This window comes from Heterocephalus glaber, unplaced genomic scaffold (assembly GCF_053883595.1).
Source record: "Heterocephalus glaber isolate CG9 unplaced genomic scaffold, H.glaber_assembly_v1.0 deba00001594, whole genome shotgun sequence".
Taxonomy (NCBI): Eukaryota; Metazoa; Chordata; class Mammalia; order Rodentia; family Bathyergidae; genus Heterocephalus; species Heterocephalus glaber.
Genome location: NW_028258369.1, coordinates 17,288,157 through 17,314,913, shown reverse-complemented (window position 1 = coordinate 17,314,913; position 26,757 = coordinate 17,288,157). Strand labels below are relative to the sequence as shown.

At 36.4% G+C, this 26,757-nt stretch overlaps 1 pseudogene; it reads left to right on the top strand.

The window, feature by feature from the left end:
• Window positions 1–3,794: 3,794 nt before the first annotated feature.
• Window positions 3,795–4,050, top strand: LOC101725676 (large ribosomal subunit protein eL39 pseudogene; annotated as a pseudogene).
• Window positions 4,051–26,757: the final 22,707 nt, after the last annotated feature.

Here is a 26,757-nt window from a genome sequence, read left to right as displayed (position 1 = left end):
GGGCTCTCTCTGGAATTCCCCTCATCTGCATAATCCCACACTGCAAAGGAACACAATTGTCTTCCACCCTCACCCCCAAATCCCATTCTCTCCCTCAGAAAAGAAGAGTGTGGAATGTAATTACAGCTTTCCCTACAAGATAATACCAGTCCCTTGGGCCTATTCATGTTCCAGAGTCTCCAGTCCATCCATTCCCCTAATAATCATTTATAAGCCCTCAAATTTGTCTACACTCCCCATTCTCCTCCTCCCCAATAGAAATGGTATAAAAGTGAGTGAAAAATGTGAAGTAGACAGATAATATGTGATCTCCAGCCCCACTGCTGTTTTCTCTTTTTTTCATGTTAACAAACATATTTGCCTTTTCTTCTATGTAATCTTATGTCAGTTTATTTTAGCAAACCCTCCCCCTCTGTGTTATGAGCTGCTCAGGTGTTGGGGGCACAACAGGGAATGAGGAAGTCTTGATAATTGAGGAGCTTATAAGTCTGGGCAGAGGCCATTGACCTGTTGAGAGGAAAGTGACAGGAAAATCTCCAAAGACAAGAATACATTTAAAAGTCTAGAGAGCACAAGTGATAGTGTGCCTGGGATAAATGGGGAAGTGAGCCAGGAAGATAGTGTGGCTAAAACTGGCTGGGAAACGAGGCGCGATAAGGTTCTACAACACATGCATAGAACAGAACCCTAAATGTGGACTTCTCGTGAGAACCTGAGCAGGTTTTTTAATTTAGCTTATTGGTAAATTTTAGATATACATAATGATCACATTCATCATAGGGAATTTGTACCTGTGCATGATATACCTTGATTCTTTTTTTCCCAATCCCCTACCCTCCCTTCAACCTGTCTTCCCTGTTGAGAGCCATTCTACATAAATTTTGGGGAAAAATCATTTCATAATGAAAGTATGACTATAGCTGTCTAAGGCCTAATGTTGCCTCGCCTATGGGCTGGCTATGGCATGTGGAAACATCACTCTGTTTTGCCTCTGGTGACAAGAGGAGGCCTCAATAGTCCTGTGATACTGTGTCCCAAGGGCAAGATTACATCAGGGGAAGACATCCCGGTTCTGCTGAGGGACAAATTCCTTATCAGCTTAACTCACCCCACCTACTATTGTAAGAATGCTCTCCTTACCGCCCTCATCAACATAAGATCCTATTGACCTAAGATCCTCCCCAGCATAAGATCCGCATAGACCTAGAATTACCTTTGCCCCCTAAGTCACCTGATACTTCTGCTAATTATTGTGTGTATCCAATAAATAATGGCTAGCTTGGACAGTCTGTCTCTGCCTGCTCTCAGTCACTGACCTTCCAGCCTCCCATATATTTTGAAATTATGCAAGTCTCTATTGTATTTCTTTATCCCTTGCTGTCCCCTTTCTAGGCAGTCAAGGATTCTTCGACCTCTGATACTTCCCCTCATTTAAAAAAGCTTTGCTTCCATTTTTTCCTTCTTTTCCCATTTTTTTTCTTTTCCCTTCCTTTGAACACTTTCTTCCTATTTCACAATATCTATTATACACTTTGGCCCTTATTTACCCTTTTGGTTTCTCACACCAAAGAAACTTCAATATTTACACAGTGTGTGTCTGATTAGTTTCACTTAAGAGTATGGTCTCAAGGAGTAACCATTTACCTAGAAATGTCTCAAGTTTATCCTTCTTTATGGATGAGTAGTGCTCCACCGTATTAAAAAAAAACACAAAAAACCACACATCTGACCCAATCCAAAAATGGGCATCTGAAATGAATAAACACTTCTCAGATGAAGAAGTACAAATGGCACATAAATACATGAAAAAATGTTCAACATCACTGGTCATTTGAGAGGTGCAAATTAAAACAAGGCTGAGATTCCATCTCACTCCAGAAAGAATGGCTATTATCAAGAAATCAACCAGTAACAAATGCTGGCAGGGCTGTGGGGAAAGAGGAAGCCTGCTCCACTGCTGGTGGGAGTGTAGACTGGTGCAACCACTGTGGAAATCAGTAGGGAGATTCCTCAAGAAACTAAAACTAGAGGTTCCATTTGTCCCAGCTATTTCTTCTAGGTATCTTCCCAAAAAGAGTTATAAGGACCATACCATAGCGATATATGTACACCCATGCTTATAGTGGCACCGTTTGTAATAGCTAAATCTTGGAAACAGCCCAAATGCCCACTGAGCAGGTTTTTGATAGGATGACCCAGCTAGTGTGGGAAATCTAAAAAGAGACCATCGCCACTAAGCACTCACTAGCATGCCTCTTCATGCTAGCCCACCCTGCACTGTAGGGAGTATTTTAAGTTTTACCTACCTTCTTACTTGGCCCAAACTTGGTCTGCAGAGCCTGTTTTTTCCTCTACCCTTCTGGTTTGTTTGGTTGTTTTTCTACCTTTAACGAATGTGAAATTTTGCCACCATTTGTGCTTTTTTGGTTCAATTTTTTCTCCAGGACAGAAAAGACCTAGAAATCACCTCTAAAAGGAGACTCCAGCAGCCTAGAATCTGGTAACAGATGGGCATTCCAAGTTAAAAAGAACCAAAGCTAAATTTTGCAATGAACTTGAAATATTTGAGGAATGGTGAATTCATTTTGGCTGGAGTTTAGGAAAAAAGCAAAGAATGCAGAATAGGAAAATGGGGAGGTAGGCTAGCGTCAAATTACAGTGTTCTGGATGATACTCTGTAGATCCTTAACACTTTCTGTATAAAAAATGAGGTCGAGAAATAAATAGTAGATAGTAAGCAGAACAATGAGTGACCTCCACAGGTTTAAGTTTAGGGGGAAGAAATTCTAGAACAGTACCTAGAGCAAGCTGTTGAAGTATTGAGGAGATGCCTGATTTGGGAGGTGTTTTCGAGAATTAGTATGACATCTTGTTTACTTGGGTGTAGGGAGAAAGAGATGCTAAAGACCCCTGGGTTGCCAGCTCAAGGAAGTGAGTGGATGGTAATACTGCCAGCTGAGAGGAAACTTGGAAAGAAGAGCAAGGTGGGGAGAGAGGTTGGTTCTTGACATGTTCTAATAAAAGTGAGTGTGGAGTTTCCAGAGGGAACAAGAACTAAAAATAGGCTATGGTTTACAGTCTCAAAGTGTCTACTTATTAATGGCCCTTAACTGCAAAAGAGGAGGAGGTACCTCTATAGCAGAGAAACCTGGAGGACACCTTAACCAAAAGATTAGAAAACACCAAAGTTATGTGGCATGCTTTCTGAGGTCACACATCCATAAGGACACAAACCCTATCACTTATGAACTTCTACCACCAATTCGTAACCATTTCTAATGGGAAACAGTAGACAACCTTGAACAGAGGGACATGTTACAAAACGGCTGCCCTGTCTTCTTCAAAAATGTCAATGCCCGGGCTGGAGGTATAGCTCAGTAATACAGGACTTGCATGCATAAAGCCCTGGGTTCAATCCTCAGTACTGCAAAAACAAAAGCCCCAAAATGTCAGTACCATTAAAGACAGGCTGAAAAACTGTTCCACATTAAAAATGATTGAAGACATAACAGGCCAGGCATAATGACACATGTCTGTAATCCCAACACTCTGGGCGGCCGAGACAGGAAGATCACAAGTTCAAACCCAGCCTGGGCAAGTTGGTGAAACCCTGTCTCAAAAAATTACAAAAAACGCGCTGGGGATGTAGTGCAGCGAGAAGGCCCTGGGTTCAATCCTGGATTTAAAAAAAATGAAAGGAAGCAAAAAGAACGACATGACAGTAAAATAAATGTACTGGGTGAGGTCTGGGATCAGGCAGATAAATTTCTGTTAAAAAAAACTACCTGGCTCTTCTGCTTCTGTCCGCCATCGCGTGCGTGCGCTTGCCTCCGAGCCTAACCATGTCTTCTCACAAGACTTTCAGAATCAAGCGATTCCTGGCCAAGAAGCAAAAGCAGAATCGTCCCATTCCTCAATGGATTCGGATGAAGACTGGTAATAAAATCAGGTACAACTCTAAGAGGAGACACTGGAGGAGGATCAAGCTGGGGCTGTAAAGAATTGAACATGAGATGCAGCATATTTCTCTCCCAGGAGTCACAAAATGATACACTCTTTATCATGGTCGAGATCACATTACCATATCAAGCTTAAATACGATTGGCTGGACAGTTGAATGTGCTTAATCAGGAATCTTGTTCTGTGATCACACTGAGTCAACAATAAATGTTTTGAAACCTTTACAAAAAACCACACACACACTACCTGGATTCTGCTCCTGTAGCATAGCAGCAACTCTCGGGCTGCGGAGGCTGAGTACTTAGTTCAGATACTTCCTAGTGCCTCGCGCCGTATTGCCTCCTGCACATGCGTGCTTTTTGCTAGACATGAACATCCGGGCACTATGCGACTGGGGTGTCTGCTGAGACGTCATCGAGTAGCCGCTAGAATATGGCTGAGGCGGTGGACTTGGAGTGGTATGAGACGTTTCTGAAATTTATGTATTTTTAAAAATATGGTTGGTTCCCACTCCTCCTCCCCACTTCATTTTACAAAATAAGCCTTAAAAATGTTTCCTGCCTCTCACATTTGAGCACATTTTGTTTGGCGGTATTAGAAGGGGAGAAAGATGGCTGCCAGTGACGTTAAGTGCTGAGGAGGCGCCCCGGGGGCGTTTCAGACTCAGAGCAGAATAGGTTTTTCCTGAAACTATGTTGTAGCAGCCTAAGAAAAGTAGACAGAACCGCAGACAGTAGAGATTCAGTGTATGGTTTATTGACATGTTAAAAAAAAAAAAACACAAAACAGAAGAGAATGAAGTTTTCTAAAGCTGAGGGAAAACATTTCATGGTCAGGTGAACAGACCTTGCTATGGTCAAAGCAAAACTGACAAAATTGGCCAGTACCAAGATGTGAGCAGCTAATGGATTAAATTCCAAAGATAAATTGTCATAGATTTATTTTCAGGGGAAAAAAATAAAAATACAAAGTATATAATAAGGCTTTGCTTGAGTGTCACAGGGTAAAAGAGTCACAAAATTGTGTGTGTGTTTGTGTGTGATATTTTTAAGGAGAAAGCTGTGTATGAATCAATAATTCTATATCAAGTCATGCATGAAAGCCACAAAAGTAATTCTCCCTTGTATAAGAGCTCAGAAGAGTCCAGTCTTTCTGAAAATGTTACTATATATACTATAAATGTCTGAAAGATTAATAAAGAATTTTGAAACAGAAGTCTGTAGAAATCCTGATAGTACATATAACAATCAAATTAGGAAGGAAGTCCAAATAACTATTCTAAATGTGGTATGAAAGCACTATAAATGTTAAAAATAATTCAAATTTTATTTAACTTTTGTTTTTAAATACTTTTTAGTAAACACAATTTGATTCAATTAAAAATTATTGAAACTTGGTAAAACTCAAGACTACATAATAGGTAATATTACTATGTGTTTATGGTTATTAAGTTTTATAAAAGGGAATTGCACTATAGTTTCGTTAGAGAATGGCATCGTTAGTAGAAGACACGGAAGTACCTCTGAGTAAAAGATTATATTTATGTATTATGAGAATGAGAGCGTGTGAGAGCACAAATGTACCAAAACAATAAATAGTGAAACTGGATAAAGGATACATGGAAGTTCTTTGTAATATTTTCGTTTTGCTTTGTTTCTTTTTTTGAGACAGGGTCTCACTGTAGTTCCGGCTGGGCTTGAACTCACTATATAGCCCAGGCTGGCCTCAAACTCAAGTGATTCCCCTGCCTTGGCTTCCCAAGTGCTGGGATTACAGGCATGCACCAGCACATCTGGCTTCTTTATACTATTTTTGTACATTTTCTGTATATTTGGGATCATTTCAAAATAAAAGGTTTTTTTTTTTTTGGCGGTTCTGGGGATTGAACCTCCTTCCTAAACTATATCCCCAGTCCTTTTTTATTTTTTGTTTTGAGACAGGGTCTCATTAAGTCACCAAGGTACCCAAGCTGAGCTCAGCTTGTGGTTGTCTTGCAGGTGTGTACAACCGTGCTTGGCTAAAAATAAAATGTTTAAAAGTAATTTTTTAAAATACAGGATCCTGAAAGGGAGTGAAATCTATCACAAAGAAAGTCAAAAATTTTACAGTATTATTACAAGAGCATTAGAGCCTTTGTGTAAAAAAAAAATCATCTAAGGTCTATCCTCAATTATTCATGTTATTAGTGATAATTATAAAATACTCAGCCTCATAAACTTTGATTTAAAAATAAATTAAAATGTAGAAACAGGATGTTATTAATACTGCATATGGCAAGAGCCATTTCTATGAAGTGGTTGGAGCAGAAGCTGGTTTGACTGGGTTTATGGAGCAAGAAAGGAGAAAGTAGTGGAAATGAAAGGATGATTCTTGACCCATCTAGTAGAGTGATTTCTGAAGCACACATAATTTACCTGCTTGGTATTGAGTTTTCATAGTTGAAGTTTTCTTTGGCAGATCATACTTATAGGTAAAATAGTAGTTGAATGTGCTCCTGTATATTTATTTCAGGCTATAATGTAAGAGGATGGACTGCCATTGTTTTAAACTGGAAAGTACAATTAATTCCTAGACTAAAATTATAATTCTGACAGAGCTGTAGCACCATGTGAGGAAAGAGAAGTACTGTACCAGCATCCCAAAGACTCTGTTTGTTGCAAGTGACCAGGATGCTGAATGTCACCAGGGTTTTGCCTCCCTGGAAAGTATTTAGTGCTTGCAGGTCTGGGCTGGATTCTTGAGTAGACTAGAGTGATTGCTTTATTGGCTCTGGCCCTCATTGGCTGTCTAATTATACTCTTCACTCATAAAAGAGAAAGGAAGAGGAGTGTGTTTACACATTCCTCTTCCTTTCTGAAAATTGCACTGTGGGTTCTTCCCAGCTGCTCGGCTGAATGTTAAATTACCTGCTGTATCAGGGAGGGGAGAAAACCAGACCCAAGGAAAAACAGAGAAGAAACTGGTTCTCAAGATAATATTTGGGGGAGGGGAACCGGGAAGATGTGGGCCAAATGGTACAAAGTTACAATGGTGTAAGATGAATAAGAAGAGGTTTAATGTACAACATGAGGGTTATAGTTAATAATATTTTATGGTATCCTGAAAATTTGCTGAAAGTAGATTTTATGCACTTTAATTAGAGACAGAAAGAAGGGGGAGGGATGGAGGAGAAGGAAGGTATGTGAGATGATGGGTATGTTGATTTGTTTGACCAGTAATCCCTTCACTATGCATATGTGTACCAAAACATGTTTTACACCTAAATATATACAGTAAAAAAGATAGGGATGTTTATAGAAACATACATTTGTGATTGAAATGTTTTTAAGTATTGAGAAACATTTACAAATACACATCCAAGTCCAGTAACCTAGCAGCATGTTGATTTTCATTTGTTTGGAGTTCCATTAAACTTTTTTTCCATACAGACATATTGTTTCTAAATTGATGAAGCTCTATACATTTTATACATTTATACATCTTACACATTTTGTAGCATTATTTTAGAAACACCCTTTGTCTCACATTTTTAGCATAGAATTATTAATATCTGTGGTACCTCCATTGTATTTATATGTTATACATATATTTCATTTAATTATTTCCTTATTAGATGCTAGTGCTACTTTTTAAAATTATAAATAACTCTGTTGTAAATGTCTTCAGATGTATACATTTTTCTTTTAAATTTTTATATTTTCTTTATTCCAAGATACAGTTTTCTTCTTTTAATATATATTGAGATACGTTTTAGCTATAAAGATGGCAGTATTTATTTTTTCTCTTTAAAAGTTATGAAATTGATATTATATTAAAACTGAAACTGTCTTAGAATTGGAGAAATACAGTAATTATGTAATATAAATTTGGAGTACATGATTTACAGAGTCAAAATAAGTTTATGATATTTGATAAGTATATAAAAATGTCTTTTAAAAGGATTTTACCACTAACATCAGCATGGTTGTATTGCTGTTTTTCTACAGCTTTGCTAGCATATGAGAGCTAACTTTTCTGATTTTTAATAATTTTAATAGCTGTAAATGTTTTCCTCATTATTATTTTAATTTTCATTTATTTAGCTGTCTTGGTATGTGAGAAAGCTATGGATGTGAAGCAAACAAAAGGCAGAATTTGAGACTTCTCATAAATCATTCAGAAGAAAAACTCTTGATGTTTAACCACTAATATGGAAGAGAAAAAGTGAGAGTTTTTGGCTCTTCCCTTTTTATGCTGTTATAACTTTTTCTCTGCCATATGCAAAATTGGAAGAATTATGGACAACAATTTATAAAATCAGAGAACTTTTGAGTTTGATATACCCTTAAGGATTCCCTGGTTAAACCTCTCACTTTGCATAGGATTAAGTAAAATCGCAGTGAGATTCAAATTGTTCAAGATCTTGCAGCTTGTAAGTGCCACAGCTGAAATGTAAGACTAAGGTTCCAGACTTTTCTACCAGGCATACTGCTTCTCTTGTGCAAATTCTATTTGAGGGCTAATGAGGCATCTACCAGTCCTTGACATTTAGGCTAGGAAGTATAAAAGTTGGGCTTAGGATATTACTAATTCTTACAAAATACATTAGTCAAGAAAATGAATTCTTACGATTCAGATTTAAGATTGTAGAACCAAATTTATATCTGAAGATGGTGCACAAAATGAGAGTACATATCATAAACTCTTTGTAACAGAATTATGCAGTGAATTTTGAGTAAGGTGTCATAAGTATGTTAATTCAGATTGTAGGTGATTGAACCTTTTGGGGAACTGAATCATCATTATCTTGATTTTTTCTTACTGTAAATTCAGGCTCATTGCTTATTAAATATTAATGTGTTCACCATTTCCAGACCAAATAAGCAACTAAATTTTACATCTAAAGAAGGGCATAGTTTTATCCCATCATCTTTATCATTATTTCCAGTCTTTCATGATTTTATGTCCCCATAACCATTAACTTGAGTCTCAGGCATTATCAGACTGTGGCAACAAAATTAAGTCGCACTTCAGTTTCAAACCCAAATTATTATGGAATGGACCCAGATCAGTAAAACTGCAGAAAACTGGCTCTCCTTAAATTGTTTCCTCAACTATTTCTGGGACTTCCAGGGTAATGCCTTATAAATATTCAGGACTGGTAACCATTTTTAGCCCTGCCTCTTTATCATTTTTTCTAGTCAATAATACCGCTGAGTACCACTGTCTTCCCCTGGTAACCACTGTTGATGCACCCTTACTCTTACTCTGGCCTCCAAGCAAGGTTAGTCCTTCTCCAAATTGACCTTATCTAAACTGTCATGAAATCAATTCTCTTAACCTTATCTTGGAAGCTCAAGGGAAAGAAAACTGAAAACAGAATAACTTACAACAGCCAAGAGAAGTAGTTATCTTTAGAGTTGACTAGGCCAAATCCAGAACATGAAACCCCGCCTCATTCCCAGCAATCCATAATGTGGCAGGGAGGAGATCAAAAGGAAATAGGCAGCTCTAGATACCTCCCTACCTTGGAGTTGAGGTCCCATTGTCTCCTAACTTAGAGAAAGAAGTTCTCCAACTCATTCCAACCTGAAAGAAGATGGGCACTTTCTCCCACCATAATATTCACACACACACACACGCGCACACACACACACACACACACACACAACCTCCCAAAACTAAACAGTAATGATTAGCTATAAAATAGTCAGACACTCCACATGTGGGCCGGGGATTTAGCTCAGTAGTTCTACCACCTGCCTCGCAAGCACAAGGTCCCGAGTTCAATCCCCAGTACCAAAAAAAAAAAAAAAAAAAACTCCACATGGAAAAAGAAATACTCGCTAATTCACTTAAGTCACAGTTCTGATTATCCATCAGGTAGAGCATGTGCTGTCTCAGCTTGAATGGCTGTATTTGGGTTACTTTTCCACATCCAGGAATTCCTAAAGAATGTAGAGCATGTGACTTTTATCTGTACCATGATTTTTCAGTCTTGGCACTATTAACATTTTGGACCAGATGCTATGGTAGCTATCCTGTGCACTGTAGGATGTTTAGTAGCATCTCTGGCCTTTACCCACTAGATGCCAGTAGTACCCCCTGACCCCCAGATGTGATAACCCAAAATAACTCTAAATGTTGCCAGTTGCCACTGAGGACCCAAATCATTCCCAGTTGAGAACCACTGATCTGTTTTATTAGAGGTCCTCCCAAATGGCTGCTTCCAGAGTTAATGAAAGATCTCTCCAAAGATAAGTGGATGTACACAACAAATACATGGATGGGTCTCAGTGATAAAGTGACCACAGCAGTACAGAATGCTTTGCACAGCAGGATTCTATTGCTAATAGAAATATAGATGTGGAGTAGAATCATAAAACCATGAGCAGGAAGAATACACATCAATTTAATGAGTTTTATTGCCTTTGGAAATAGAGGGATGAAATCAGGACAGGTTAAGATTACAAAAGAAAATTCAACTCTTTCTATAATGTTTTGCTTATTTTAAAAAAGAAATCTAAAAGAGTACTGCAAAATGTTATCATTTTTTCATTCCAGCTAGTTTATATATAGATATTATGTCACTCTTCAAATTTTACTGCGTTTGAGGGGGAAAATACATAATAAGATGTGAAAATATAGCTTAAATTCCACATAATATTCTTTAATGCTCTATTATTAATTTTTCAATCATCTGGTGTTTCTCATTCATATTGTTGCTTACTTTCAGGATTGTAAGTATCTATGAGTTGGCAGTGTTTTATAGAGTAATTTCCTGGCTCAGACTCTGATGACAACAGTAATATAAATGCTCTCACCTTTATATTTGTGTAACATTTTATCTTTTCTCAATATTCTTATATTTGTCTTCTCTTTTTGTATTCACAGTTTCTCTTGCCATCAATCTTAGTCTCGACTATATTTATATGTAAATGTGTAAAAAGGTTTCTGTGAACACTTTTTCATTGGCATCTCCCTTAAGCTTGGGTTGCTTAACCAGTTACTAACCCTGAGACATCAGATCTTTGTGCAAGCAATTTATTTCCCAGGTGACTCCACAAAGCACTGCTGGCAAAGTGAGACAAGAGAAAGAAGCTAAGAACTGGGCATTGGGAAAAGAAGAAGGAGAAGGAGAAGCAGAAGAAAGAAGAAGCTAAGAAACAGCACATAACAGAGCAGGTACAGTTAAGGACTATTAGAGTTGATGGCTATTGAGGCTCATTCTTGCACATTTGTTTTATGGCTTTCATGATACAAAGGCAGAATTGAATATTTGTAATAGAAGTACACAGAGCCAAAGCATTTATTATCTGGCCCTTTTCGAGAAAGTTGCTGACTTCTGCTCTATAACATAAAACTGGGAGAAAAGTTCTTATTTTTAAGTTTCCAGTATGTGAGAAGGGAATATTAATTATTACTTACAAAAATTCCATTTTTATGAAGTAGGTTAGGAGCAAGATAATATTTTAAAAACTTTCCAGAGTTGGGCATGGTGGTGCACACCTGTAATATCAGCACTTGGGAGGCTGAGGCAGGAGGATCACCATGAGTTCGAGGCCAGCCTGGACTACATAGTGAGTTCAAGCCCAGGCTGAACTACATAGTGAGATTCTGTCTCAAAAAACTAAACATAAGTAAATTAATTAATTTAATAAATAAAATTTAAAACTTTTCATAAGAACAAATATTTACACTTGCTCTAATCCAAGAAGAAACTTGAGGCAGTCACATTTTTACTGTGGAACGAATTGGAAAAACCTGGTTCAGACCTAGAAAATAGTAGTTAGTTATTGTGCCCAAACTCCAACTAATTAAGAATTAGAATGATAATGATCCAGTGCTCAGGCTTAGTGGAAGAGAGGACTGTAATTGATAGCATTGTCTACAGTGGGCACAGGAAGGGTAGTAGTGGCCAGTACTGAATGCCAAATATAGGCACAGCTCCCTGTCATGTGATGGGGCCAGGGAAAACAAAAAAACAATGAATGAAAGAGCACATATAGGCTTCTCTCCCTGTGATCTCAGGATGATAAGAAAGGCTGAAGAAAGAAAACTGTACCAATGAGGAAACACTGAGCTAGTGGCATGACTCCTATTATTTGAATTAGGTTTGGAGGTATCCAAAATTCACAGTATTTTTTAAAATTTTTAATTAATAGACTGGTTTTTAGAATTTAGTTTTAGTTTTACAGAAAAATCAAGCCACAAGTAGAGATTTCCTCTCCTCTCCACAAATTTCCCTAATAATAACATCTTGCATTAGTGTGGTACATTTGGTACAATTAAAAAAACAATACTGTGCTTTTGTTTTTGTTTTTTGAGACAGGGTCTCACTGTGTAGTTCAGGCTGGCCTTGAACTCACTCTGTCATCCAAGCTGGCCTCGAACTCGCAGCAATCCTCCTGCCTAAGCCTGCCATGTACATTATTATTAAGTAAAGATTGATTGTTATTTTTGGTTGGTTGCTGTTTGTTTCTTTTTATGTGGTCCTAGGGATTGCACTCTAGGCCTTCACACTGAGACACTGAGTTCTAGATCCCCAGACCTTTTATTGAGTGTGTGTGGTGGTGCTGGGGATTGAACCTAGGGCCTTTGCACTGAGTTATAACCCCCAGCCCCTTTTTTATTTTTTATCTTGAGACAAAATCTTGCTAAATTTCCCAGGCTGGAGTCAAACTTGCAATCCTCCTGCCTCAGCCTCCCAGATTACTGGGATTACAGGCATGCACCATCATGCCTGGCCCCAGGCCTTTTAAAAATTTTTTATTTTGAGACAGAGACTTGGTAAGTTGCTAAGTTGCCCAGCTTGGGTTCAGACTTAGGATCCTCCTGCCTTTGCCTCCCAGAATGCTAGGATTACCACCAGCATGCACCACCACACTTGTCTTTATGGTTGATTCTTTGTGTTACATAGTTTTATGGATTTTGACAAATGCATAATGTTATGTATGTACCCTAAGAGTGTCATATGGAATAGTTTCACTACCCTAAAATTTCTCTGCTCGTCTATTTACACCATACTTCTCAACCACCCCCACCCTAATATCCTGGTGACCACTGATCATTTTTGTCATCTCTGTAATTATTATTATTTTTTTGCAGTGCAGGGGATTGAACCCTAGGCCTCGTGCATGGTAGCCAAATGCTCTACCACTGAGCTACACCCCTAGCCAAATTCTCTTTTATAATTTTGCCTTTTGTAGAATGTCATAAAGTTGAAACTACATAAAATTACACAATAGGTAGGCCTTTTAAACTGCTTTACTTAGGAATATGCATTTAAGTTTCCTTCATGTCTTTTCTTATTTATTTATTTATTTATTTATTTATTGTAGTACTGGAGACTGAATCCAGGTAGTGTCGTGTTATATCTAGACCTTTTTATTTTATTTTGAGACAGCATCTCACCAAGTTACCCAGGCTGGCCTGGAGCTTATGATCCTCCTACCTCAGTCTCCTGAGTATCTGGGGTTATAGGTGTGCACTACCACGCACAGCTGCTTATTCTGTTTTGATAGTTCATTTTTTAATTTACCGAATGATATCTATTGTGTGAATGTACTAAATTGTGTTTACACATATTCATTTTGGTTGTTTCCAGTTTCTGACAATTAAAAGATCTATTTTTCCTCATATATACGTTGGTAGATTGCATCTATCAGGGAATTGGTCTGTTTCATGTGAATTATCAAATTTGTGGGCATAGAGTTGTTCATAATATTCATTTTCTCCCCACCCCTCCTCTCCTCTCCCCTCCCCCCTCCTCTCCCTCCTTTCCCCCTCCCCTTCCCTCTCCTCTCCTCTTTTCTTTTTTCTGGTACTTGGAACCCAAGGCTTCCTCACTGAGCTACAGCCCTTTTTTTTTGTATTTAGAGACAGGCTTTCACCAAGTTGCTAAATTGCCCCTACTGGTCTCAAACTTGCAATCCTCCTGCCTCAACCTCCTAGAGTGCTAGGATAATGTCCGTGAGATCAGTAATGACTTCCTCTCTTTTGTTTCTGGTATTAGTGATTTTTATCTTCTCTCTTTTTGTCTTGATTAACCTGGCTAGGAGTTTATCAATTTTATCACAGAAACAGCTTCTGATTTTATTATTTTTTTCTGTTTCAGTGTTACCAACTGCTGTAGTTTTAAACTCTTTTTTTCTTTAGCCCACATTAGTTTTATATTGCTCTTATTTCTTTAGTTTCCTAAGGCAGAAGGTTAGATTGCTATTCAGGTCTTCCTTCTCCTCCTCTTCCTTTTTTATTTTTTCTAATGAGACAGGGTTTCACTAGGCTGTCCTGGAACTTGCCATGTAGTTCAGGCTAGACTCAAACTCATGATGTTCCTGCCTTAGCCTCCCAAGTGCTGGGATTACAAGTATGTGCCTCCATACCTGGCTCTTTCATTTTTTCTAATAATTTGCATTCAATACTATTAATTTCCCTCTGAGCATTGCTTTTGCTGCAACGAACAAATTTTGAAAACTTTGGAGTTTCATTTTCATTTACCTTAAATATTTTAAAATTTTTCTTGAGAGTTTTTTGATACATACATTATTTAGAAATGCATTTAATATCTAAATATTTTGAGATTTTTCTAGCTGTTTCTGTCATTGACATCTAGTTAATTTCATTGTGGTTTGAAAGCAAACTTTGTATGATTTTTTTTCTTTTATATTTGTTAATATATGTTTTATGGTCAGAATAGGGTCTGTTTTGATAAATGTTCCATGTGAGCTTGAAAAGAATTTGTATTCTGCTTTGTTGGATGAAGTATGCAATAAATGTCAGTTATATCCAGTTGATTGATGGTGCTCTTTAGTTCACCTATGTTCTTACTGACTTTTGATAGCTGGATCTTTAAATTATGGTGCTGAATTTTCCAACTATGATAATGGATTTGTCTATTTCTTCTTGGCATTCTATCAGTTTTGCCTCACATACTTTGAAAATCTGTTGTTAAGGTATATGCATGTTAAAGATTATTATGCCTTCATGGAGAACTGGCCCCATTATCATTACCTTATACCCTACTTTATCCTTGATAATTTTCTGAAGTTTGCTTTGTCTGAATATGGTATTGCTACTCCAGTTTTCATTTGGTTTGTGTTATCATGATACATCTTTCTCTATCCTTCCACTTTTAATCTGTGTATATGTAAAATTTATTTAAATATTAAAGAAATTAAATAGTTGGATCTTTTAAAAAATATGCTCTGACAGTTTCTGCCTTTTAATTGATGTATTTAGATGATTCACATTTAAAGTGATGATTGATATAGTTAATTTGTGCCATAAGTGTGTTCTATTCACTACACTTACTTTCTTTTTTAATTTTCCCCATTTTTCCTGCCTTCTCTGGTTTTAGCTGAACATTTTATATGAATCCATTTTCTCTCTTAACATATCAGTTATACTTTTAAAAAAATTGTAGTGAATGTCCTAAAGTTTGCAATATACATTTATAACTAATCTATGTACACTTTCAAAAAACACTATACTGTTTCTCTGGTAGCACAGGTATCTTATAACAAAGGATTCACAATTCTTTCCTTCTGTTTCCTGTATCATTGCTGTCATTCATTTCATTCATTCATCACCAATACATTATTGCTACTATTACTTTATCTAATTAGATCAATTAAGAATGAAAAGAATTAAAGTTTTATTTCACCTTCATTTATTCCCTCTCTAATGCCCCCCATTATAACTGTTTGTGACCTACGTAATTTTTCTTCTCTCTAAAGAATTTATTTGAACATTTCTTCAAATTCACTCAGTTGTCTGAGAAAGTTGTTTATTTTTTCATTTCTCCATATTACAAGGAAAATTTTGCTAGTAAAGACTTTGAGGCTTATGAGAGGTTTTTTTCTTTAAACATTTTAAATATTTTAATTTATTCTCTTCTTACTTGCATAGTTTCTGATGAGAACTGTGATGTAATTCTTATCTTTGTTGAAAAGGTAACATCCTCTCTCCAGAGATTTTTACAATATTTTCTCTGTGTTTTATTTTTGCAGTTTGAATATGATATGCCTAGATGTAGTTTTCGGCATTTATCTTGTTTGTTGTTTTCAAGCTTCCTAGTTCTATGAGTTGGTGTGTGTCATTAATTTCGGAAAATTTTAAGCTATTAGTATATCAAATATGTCTTTTGCTCTTTTTCTGCTGCTAGTATTCCTATGGTGTATATATTACACCTTTTGTAATTGTCCTGAAATTCTTGAGTATTTTGAGGTTTTTTGTTTTTCATTCTTCTTTCCTTTGTCTTTCAACACTGGAAATTTTTATTGACATATCAGCAATAATTATTTCCTCAGCCATTTTTAACCTACTGATGATCCCTAAAAGGCATTCTTCATTTCTGTCACAGTGTTTTCTATTTCTAGCATTTCCTTTTGACTCTTTCTCAGAGTTTCCATCTCTGTTTGCTTATATTGCCCATCTGTTCTTATATGTTGTCTACTTTTTCTATCAGTGCTTGTTCTCTTTCAAGTCTACCTTGGGTTACTGCAGTTTAGTTCTGGCACTAACTGTTCACATCCTCCAGATTAATGATTCAGTCCTCCAGAAGACTGTCTCTTATTCCAGATGCCAGTCACAAGTTTAGTTCCCATGTTACCTGCACTTCTGACCAACTGGCTATGAATTTTGAGGTTCTCACAACCACCTCAGTTTTGATAATTCACTATAATTACTCACAAACCTCATAGGAAGTGCTATATTTACAGATAAAATTTTATCTTTTTATTAATTTTTATATTACAAAGATAAGCCAGGTATGGATGGCTCAAAATTCCAATACTCCAGGAGGCCAAGGCAAGAGGATCACAAGTACAAGCCCAGCCTGGGCATTAGCAACTTAGCAAGGCCTGTCTCAAAATAAAAAATAGAAAAGAGCTGGAGATATAGCTCAGTGTGAAGGCCCTGGGTTCAATCCCCAGTATGGGAGAAGGGGGCAGGGAACTCTGGGCTATTTTTCATAAAGCCCCTAATCTTCAAATCCCGCCCCACAAACCCTTCAAGTCTCAAATTCATAGTAGCATCTACTGATTAGAGGCTTACAGGTGCTGGGGTCCTATGACTTAAACATTCTTACAAAATTATTGTCTTTCTAGTGTGCAGATTATACAAGTAAAAATTAATAATAATATAGATAACTCTAAATTAAGGGTAGAGATAAAATTTTAGAAATTTCTTGGCAGAGGGCTGAGAACCACCATCTTCTGAGCCACTGAGCTCCAGATACAGTTCAGATATTTTCCCACTTAATCTTGATAGCAGACTCACCAGAATAATTTGTTCTTGTCAAATAAAGTAGTCAAGAAAAGAAAAAGTCAAGAAAAGTATCACAGGGTGATACTTTGAAGACAGTTTTCACCCTTCCTATTAATAACTCAAATGTGTGTCTTCTAGAAATTTATAAGCTACAAAGTGTTTACAGAGGAATATAATAATCACTCACTATTTCCCTCCCAGAAGGATAGCTATTAAATGTTCTTTACAACTTAGTTTTTGCATGTGAATGCATTTTAAATGTAATTGGTTTTATACTGCATATATCACATCTTTTCCTTTCCTCACAATATTATTCCATAGGGGAATAGTCAGATGATATTTCTAAAGTATGATTTTTAATGGTTATTTAATACTTCATCATAGGACTACTTCAATGATTAGTCATTCTTCTTAATACGTGGTAAAAGTTTTCTATTTAAAAGAAAAAAAGAAACAAAAGTGCCTGAATAGCACATTGGTGCATTCAAATGCCCAAATTCAACAACAACAATAAAAACAAAAACCAAAAAATGCCACCACCATACTGAAAAGTCAACAAGAATCTTGAATTTTTCCATCATGCCTAATAATGCTGGGTTTTATAAATGTATGTTAAATTATACACAAATCTGTATACAGAGATAGTGATATTTTCTCATTCTGCTCAGAAAATCCAGTTGTTGCAGTGCTTGCTTCTAAAAGTGGATAAAATAATGACGTTAAGTAATTGGTGTTCATAATAGTTTCGTTTGTAAAATAAATGGTATAGCTTAGATGTGCTGGCCTGTTTTGGGTGTGTCTGTGATTTTTCTTAAAGTTCTAAAAGCATTACACAAAATAAAATTGATATTATTACTTATATACAGGATACATATTATATGATATATATCACATATATAACAATTACATAGTATTGCAATTATATCTAGACATAAAAATCAAGACATGAGACATGTAAAATATAGAATTAATTTTAGATGTCATCTAAATCCTGACTTGAGAAAAGGTATAAAGCTACTAAGGTATCCTCCATAGATATCAAGGGAATGCTGTTTTCTTTTATCAGGAAAGGCTGAAGAGAAGTAAAGTTGCAAGGAAAAATAAAGAAGCATTAATCGGAAACTACCTGGAATATGAAAAAAAAAGCCTTATTTATTTGCATTTTGTTTCTCCTAGACTCTGGGCAGTCTGAAGGAAGTTATCTTCATATTTGTAACCACATGGTCCTTCTTGCCCCCAGAGTTGTCAAAAAATTGGCTTCCACACTGTGGATCTAAAAGGAGAGGCTACAGGATATTATTTCTCTTTTTTGACATTTTAGTTGGTTTTAAATTAGTGACTAGGAATCTCATGAAATCTAAATGTGGTTGCTGATAGAAGTTTAGGTAGTCACACACACAAAAAAAGAAAATTGTATGGTAAGTAAAAGAGAAGATTTTCTCCAGCAAATCATTGAGTGGTGTGTGTGTGTGTGTGTGTTTGTGTGTGTGTACACATATGTCAGTGATTTTGTATATCATCTACATTTTATATACGTGCACACATATATATGTATTACAGTATCAGTGATTTTTTGCTTGGTCTAGTAATATATTCAATTGTTTAAAAATTTCAGCAATTATATGACAATAATTATTTAATAATTGTTTTGTATTTTTCAGCAAGTTTATATCTTTGGACACATGGAGATTATGTAAGTCCCTGATTAGCATTAGTATTGTATTAACTAATTTATAGTGTGTTAAACCGTTTTTCATTAAGTATAACAGTTTAGGAAAATGCTATATTTTAAGGCATATGTAGAACAAATTGACACATTCTTTCATCCACAGTAGTCACATGAAATTCATGAGAGAACAAAAGTTTGAGTTGTCACTACTCAATAGCATTTCTCCTGGTTCATTTATTAGTTTATTCATCAGCATATCCTGGTAAATACTACTGACTCTCCTAAAAGAAATGCTCTGGGATGTGTGGCATTTATCAGCTTCTGTAGTGTAATTAGCCATTATGGCCAATTTTAAGGCCATTGAACACTGGGTTTTAAAACAGTACCAATAAGAATCCCTCGTTAGATGATAAAGACTGGCTTGAGTACTCTCCTGCCTGTAGCCAGGAGACAGAGGAATGTTCAGGGCAGTTAAACTTCTTAGAATGTTCACATTTTAAAAGATAAGGGGAAAAGCAGGGGCTGAGGCTGGTGAAGTAGGTAGAAGTTAGAGCATGAAGAGTCTTAAATGACTATCCAGAAAATTTAGTGACCACAGGATTTGACAGGTTCAAGTAAGAGATGATAGTGCCTGTCATCATTATTGTAATGAAAGTATTTTGAAGGTGTCCAGGGAAGAGATGGTAAGTGTTCCCAACCATGGTAATACCTGTTAAATTCTGTAAATATCAAGGGAAGAAATGTGGGTATTAAACAGGGAGTATTGAAGTTATATAGCTAAGAAATAATGATAAACATATCTATAGTATGTTGCAGATACCCAGGTAAAAAACGATGATAGCCCTAACCGTAGTACTCAGATAGGACTTTCTCCAGTAGACAAGTAGGAGCTGATGGTATACTTACCACATTAGTAAGCATGCATTTTTTAGTATCCTAGATATCATGGTGAACTAAATTGTGAAAGTTATGAGATTTTTCAGGGATTTGATAAGATGATGGATCCCTTAACCCTTGAAATGATGATGGGATTTTGTAGGTAAGCAACCAAAAGATGACGATGAACCTAACTGCAGGACTAAATAAGAGATTTTATGAGCAGCCAGGTAAAAAAAATTACAGTGTCCTTAAAAATGTGGAGCCTGTGGGATTTTTCAGGTATCCAATTATGAAATGACATATAACTAGCAATGGTATTACCAAGGTATTTTATGATTACCCAAGTAAGAGATGATGTGTCCCTCACAATGGCATTTATCTGAGTAACTTATAGGTCTCCATATACAATAGTGTTTTCTAAACTTGGTAGATACCATGGGCTTCTGTAGAAGAGATGATATGCTCCATACCACTATTTTCACCAAGGTATATTGCATGTATCTGGTCAAGAACTCCTGGTAAACCTGAAGTGAAAATGGGACTTTGAGGGCATCCTGCCAGTGATAATGGTGACTTAAACCATGGTGGTAGTATCCGTGGGATTCTTAGGTGTCGTGTGAAAGACACTTTGTCCCTAATTATGGTTGCTACTATGGTTTTCATGGATTTTAGTAAAGAAATAAAGATGAAATTAACTGTAATAGTGAATAAGGGATTTGGCTGGTAACAACAAAATAAATAATGTGGGCTTAAACTGAGTGGACACTGTGTGGTACTTTGGAAGTGTCCAGATAAGTTGTCACCATAGTACTAAACATGTGATTTTCCAGATTCCAATCCACAGATACTGCTAACAATGGTAGTAAAGATTCCAAGTAAGAGATGATGTGGTCCTTTAAACATATTAGTGGTCACATGATTTTCAGATATCTAGAAAAGTGGTGCTGCTGTCCTAAGCTCTTATCCTAAATAACTGTGTGTTTTTGCAGATGTTCAAGTAATAAAGTACACCTAACAAAAATAATAACTGTCAGATTTTACTCTTTTATAGTCCAGAGAGAATTAGTCTAAAAACTTAGTAGTACCAGAGATATTTCAGGTATCCAGATAAGATATCACCAAGTTCCTCACCACAGTAGTGATCATGGGATTTTGGCAGGTATCCAGTGAGTAAATGATGATGTCTGAAATAGCTTTGCGGATCTTTGCGTCCCTAATCAGAGTGGCCACATGTTTTCTCAAGTCCCAGTCAAGAGATGATGGTGTCTCTAACTATGATGTTGAATCAGACAACCGAACAATCCAGATAGAGCTTATGGTTCCTGGAGCAAAAGTCATGAATATCGGATTTTTCAAGGTCCATGTAGATGTGCTCCTAACCATACTTTCTAACCAAGTTCTGCCAATATATCCAGGTATCATTAATGAGTCCATTAAGATGGAATTGACAAAAGTTATATAGAGATGTCCTTGTATAAAAAGTTGTGCCTTTAAACATGCCTGTCACAATGTGGTTTTTCTTCAGGTTCTTTAGACCATGTGTTTTTGTCTCCAGTCCAGAAATGATGGTAAAGCTCATAATGATTGTTTTTATAGGAATTTCATGGAATCCAGTGAGGTAATGATGTGGACCTTAAACATAACACATACTTTCTATTTCTCAGAAATCTACATAATTCTTGACAGTACTCCAACATGTATAGGTATCATGCTTTTTACAGGTATTCAGGTAGAAAATAATACTGGGTCTACTAATACTAATAAGCATGAGATCTAGTCTAAGCAGTTTTCTAGTTTAGAAATAATGCATATTTAATATTAACATTCCTCACTATAGTATTGACCATGAAATTTTATGGGTACACAGTCAAAAGATGATAGTGTCTGTAGCAATGGTGTTGACTCTAAAGTTCTGCCAGTATCCAGGTAGCATAGATGGGTCCATAAAGATGAATGCAACAAAAGTTATTTGCAGATATACTGGCAGAAAAATTATGCCCTTAAACATATCTGTCACAATGTGGTTTTTTTTTCAGTTCTACTTCAAAGATCATGGGTAACCAGCAGTGATAGTTAAGGTAGAACTTTGTTGGTATCCCGGTAATTGATGGTATGGGTCCTACCTCACAATAGACCTCTGATCTTCAGAAATATATGTAAGTGGTGATGGTACCATTAACATTTGTCTTACCATGTTTCTCCTGTAGATATTCAACATATGACACTGTCTTCCATAAATACTACCAAGAATAAGCCCTTAGTTTTACTAGTTCAGAGATAAAATTCTTAACTCTGGAATTTGTAAGTTTCCAAGTAAATTATCATGGTGTTACTCATCTCAGTAGTGACCATAGAGGATTGTTACAGGTACCCAGTCAGGAGGTTATGATGTATTTATGGTTTTGAACTTGACATTCTCCAAGTATCCAGATAAAGTTGATGATTTTCCTACTGCTGGTAGTGACCGTGAGATGTTACATGGCCTAGGCAGAAAAAGATCTATGTCTAATGATGGTTACCACCATAGATTTTTAAGATTCCACTCAATAGAATATGGTGAAACCAACAATGGTAGTGAACATGGTACCTTTGCTGGTCGATAGGCAAGAGATGGCTGAGAATTTGCACAATACAGAACTTAGGTTTCAGATATCTAGGCAAGAGGTGATGATGCCTGTAATACGTGTACTTTTAAAAAAAAATATTCAGATAAGTACTTTGCTAATATTCAAATGAGAGATGAAGTGGCATTTGTATACTAGAGACCTTCTGAATTTTAGATATCTACCCCATTGACAATAATGATCACAACTCTAATAGTAACCTGATAGTTTTCATGGAATAAATTTGCTCCACCAACAGCAGTAAGTATGAGACTGTATGTATTCTTATTTAGTGATAATATATTTTAACACGGGTGGTAACTGAAGGATCTCCAGGGATTTTCAGGACAGTCTTCACATTGTCTATTACCATGCTATTGACCATCAATTTTTTCAGGTATTCCTTCAGGAGACAAAAGTGTCTTTATTAGGGTTGGATTTCTCAGCTCCGCAAATATCCAGTACCATCAATGAATTGCACAAAGACAGTGATGAAGGATATTTTCAGGCCTTCCGGTATTATAAGACAAGTACTAAACACATTTTTCCCCACAATCTGCTTTTCAAGATCCTTTCAAAAGATTACGGTGAGCTTAACACTAGTCATTAATAATGGGAAACATTGCTGGGATCCAGATAAGTTATGATGTAAACTTAAACTACAGCACACAATATTTAATCTTCATATAGGAAGTAATGGTATGTTCTTAATCATTGTTGGTACCATGTTTGTTTCTTTTGGAAGTATTAAGGTAATAAGTGATAGATTTCTTATCAATTTTAAAACCAAGAGTTTTCATTTTTTACATTTTCTCTTATTTTTCCCCTTAAATTCTTTTATTGGTACATTTTAGGTAAACAATACATTTATGTTTATCATTGGGTGCTTGTACCCTTAAATGATGTATCTTGGTTCTTATTTTTTTTTCCCCATTACCAGTGCGTCCTTCACCCCCCCTCCACCCTTCCCTATTTACATAGACTTTGTTTCCATTTTTTTTCTTTCTCATAATTTTTCCTTGCCCTCCTTTCCTTTCCCCTTCCTCTCCCACCTCCCCTACCCCACTTTTCACATTCTTTAGAAAATTTGTCTTTTTAAAAAAATTTTATTCTATTAGTACATTTTAGGCATACAATATAATGACATTCATCATTGGAAATTTGCACCTTTACATACTCTCTTGGTTCTTATTTTTCCCCCTTGCACTGGCCTCCCTTCAGCCCCTCCATCCCTCCCTATTTACAAAGACTTTGTTTCCATTTTTTCATTTTCACATATTAATTCCATTCCCTTCTTTCCTTTCCCCTACCCCTCCAACTTCCCTTTCCCCTTTGCCCCTTTTCTTCCTATTTCACATTATCTATTATACCTTTTGGTCCTTACTTACACTTTCAGTTTCTCACACTAGAGAAACTATTCAGTATTTACACGTGTGTCCTATTTATTTCACTTATGAGTATCGCCTCGAGGAACTGAAATGTGCATCCATTTAGCTATAAGTGTCTCTAATTTCTCATTTTTTGTTGCTTAGTACTCCATTTTATAAAAAAACCACATTTTCTTTAACCAGTCTCCAGTTGATGGGCACTTGGGCTGTTTCCAAGTTTTAGCTATTACAAACTGTGCTGCTATGAACATTGGTGCACATATATCACTGTGGTCTGATTCTTTTAATTCTTTGGGGAAGATCCCCAGCAGGGGAATAGCTGGGACAAATGGGACTTCCAGTCCTAGTTCTTTAAGGTATCTCCATATTGATTTCCACAGTGGTTGCACCACTCTACACTGCCACCAGCAGTAGAGCAGGGTTCCTCTTTCCCCACAGGCCCACCAGCATTTATTATTCATTGATTTCATGATGGCAGCCATTCTTTCTGGAGTGAGGTGGAATCTCAGTGTTGTTTTCATTTGCATCTGTTGAATGACCAGTGATGTTGAACATTTTTTCATGTGTTTGCTATTTCTACATCTTTGAGGAATGTCTGTTCATTTCAGATGCCCATTTTTGAATTGGGTCTTTAAATTTGGGAGGTCTGATTTTTTTAAGTTCCTTATAGATTTTAGATAGTAGACCTTTGTCTGAGGAACAGCAGGTGAAAATTGTTTCCCACATTGTGGGTTGTCTCTTCACACTGTTGGTGATTTCTCTTGCTGTGCAGAAGCTCTTTAATAAGAAGAGATCCCACTTGTTAATTGTTTGTGCTAGTTTATGGGCAACTGAGGTTCTTTTCATAAAAACTTTTCCTACACCAGTGTCTTCAAGAGTTCTACCTAACCGTTGTTCCAGCCGGTTAAGTGTGTCTATTTTAGTATTTAGATCTTTAATCCATTTTGATTTTAGTTTAGTACATGGTGAGAGATACAGGTCTTAGTTTTAATCTTTGTCAAGTTGAAACCCAATTTTTCCAGCACCATTTATTAAAGAAGCTGTCTTTCCTCCAGTAAGGGTGTTTGGCTCCTTGTCGAAGATGAGATGGCTAAGTGTGTCTGGAGTTGTTTCTGCATCTTCCAGTCTGTTCCAATGTTCCTCAGGTCTGTTTCTTTGCCAGTACCATGTTGTTTTTATCACAGTATCTTTGTAATATGGTTTCAAGTTGGGGGTTGTGATACCCCCTGCCATGTCTCTGTTGCCTAGAATTGCTTTTGCTATTCTAGGTCTCATCTTGTTCCAAATGAATTTTTGGATTGTTTTCTCAAGGTCTGTGAAGTATGCTGCTGGGATCTCAATTGGAATTGCATTAAATCCATATAGAAGTTTTCAAAGAATGGCCATTTTCACTATGTTGATTCTTCCTACCCAGGAGCAAGGGATGTCTTTCCATTTTCTGATATCATCTTAAATCTCACTTTTCAGAGTGCTATAGCTTTCAGAGAAGAGGTCTTTGATTTCTTTTGTTATGTTGATTCCTAGGTATTTCAGGTTTTTGGATGCTATTGTGAAAGGAATTGTTTGCTCTATTTCTGTCTCAGTGAGTCTGTTTTTTGTGTAGAGGAAAGCTATTGATTTTTATTTGTTGACTTTGTATCCAGCTACTCTACTGAATTTGGTTTTTAAGTCTAGAAAACTTTTGGTGGCTTTGTTGGGGTCTTCTATATAGAGAATCACGTCATCTGCAAATAATGATGATTTGACTTCTTCATTTCCTATCTTTATTCCTTTTTATTTCTTTCTCTTGTCTAATTGCTGTGACTAATGTTTCCAAGATTATATTGAACAGGAGTGGTGATAGTGGACATCCTTGTCTTGTTCCTGATTTTAGTATGAAGGATTTCAGTTTTTGACTATTTAGTATGATATTAGCTGTTGGTTTGTCATAGATGGCTTTTATCAGATTGAGGCAGAGACCATTTATTCCAATTTTTTGTAGGGTTTTTATCATAAATGCATGTTGGACTTTGTCAAATGCTTTTTCTGCATCTATTGAGATGATCATACGGTTTTTGTCCTTGGCTCTATTAATATAGTGTATTACATTTATTGATTTGCATATGTTGAACCATCCCTGCATCCCTGGGATGAATCCCACTTGATCAGGGTGTATGATCTTCTTGATGATCTTCTGCATTCTGTTTGCCAGTATCTTATTAAGGATTTTTGCATCTATATTCATTAGTGAGATTGGCCTATAGTTCTCTGTCGGTTGGGTCTTTCTCTGTTTTGGGGATCAAGGTGATGCTTGCTTCTAGGAATGATTTTGGGAGTATTGCTTCCCTTTCAATTTCGTTGAAGAGTTTAAACAGTAGTGGCAGTAGTTCCTCTCTAAATGTCTTGTAGAATTCAGCAGTGAATCCATCAGGACCTGGGCTTTTATTAGTTGGTAAGTTTTTAATTACATTTTCAATTTCATTGATTGATATTGGGTTGTTCAGAATTTTTAGGTCTTCTTTGTTCAACTTTGGTAATTCATGCATATCTAGGAATCTGTCTATTTCTTCTGTGTTTTCCATCTTATTGGTTTCTAGGTTCTCAAAGTAGGTATTGATGATCCTCTGGATTTATGCTGGGTCTGTTGTAATTTCACCCTTTTCATTCCTAATTCCATGGATTTGTGCCTTTTCTTGCCTTTTTCTGATAAGGTTAGCTAAGGGTTTGTCAATTTTGTTGATTCTTTCGAAGAACCAACCCTTGGCTTCATTGATTTTTTTGTATCATTCTCTTAGTCTCCATTGAATTGATTTCTCCTCTGATCTTTATAATTTCCTCCCTTGTATGAGCTTTGGGTTTGTTCTACTCTTTTTCTAGAAGCTTGAGGTTCAGCATCAGGTTGTTTAATTGAGCTCGCTCTCTTTTTCTAATATGAGTATTGACTGCTATGAATTTCCCTCGTAAGACTGCATTCATTATGTCCCATAGATTCCGATATGCTGTCCCATAGATTCTGATTGTCATTGTCATT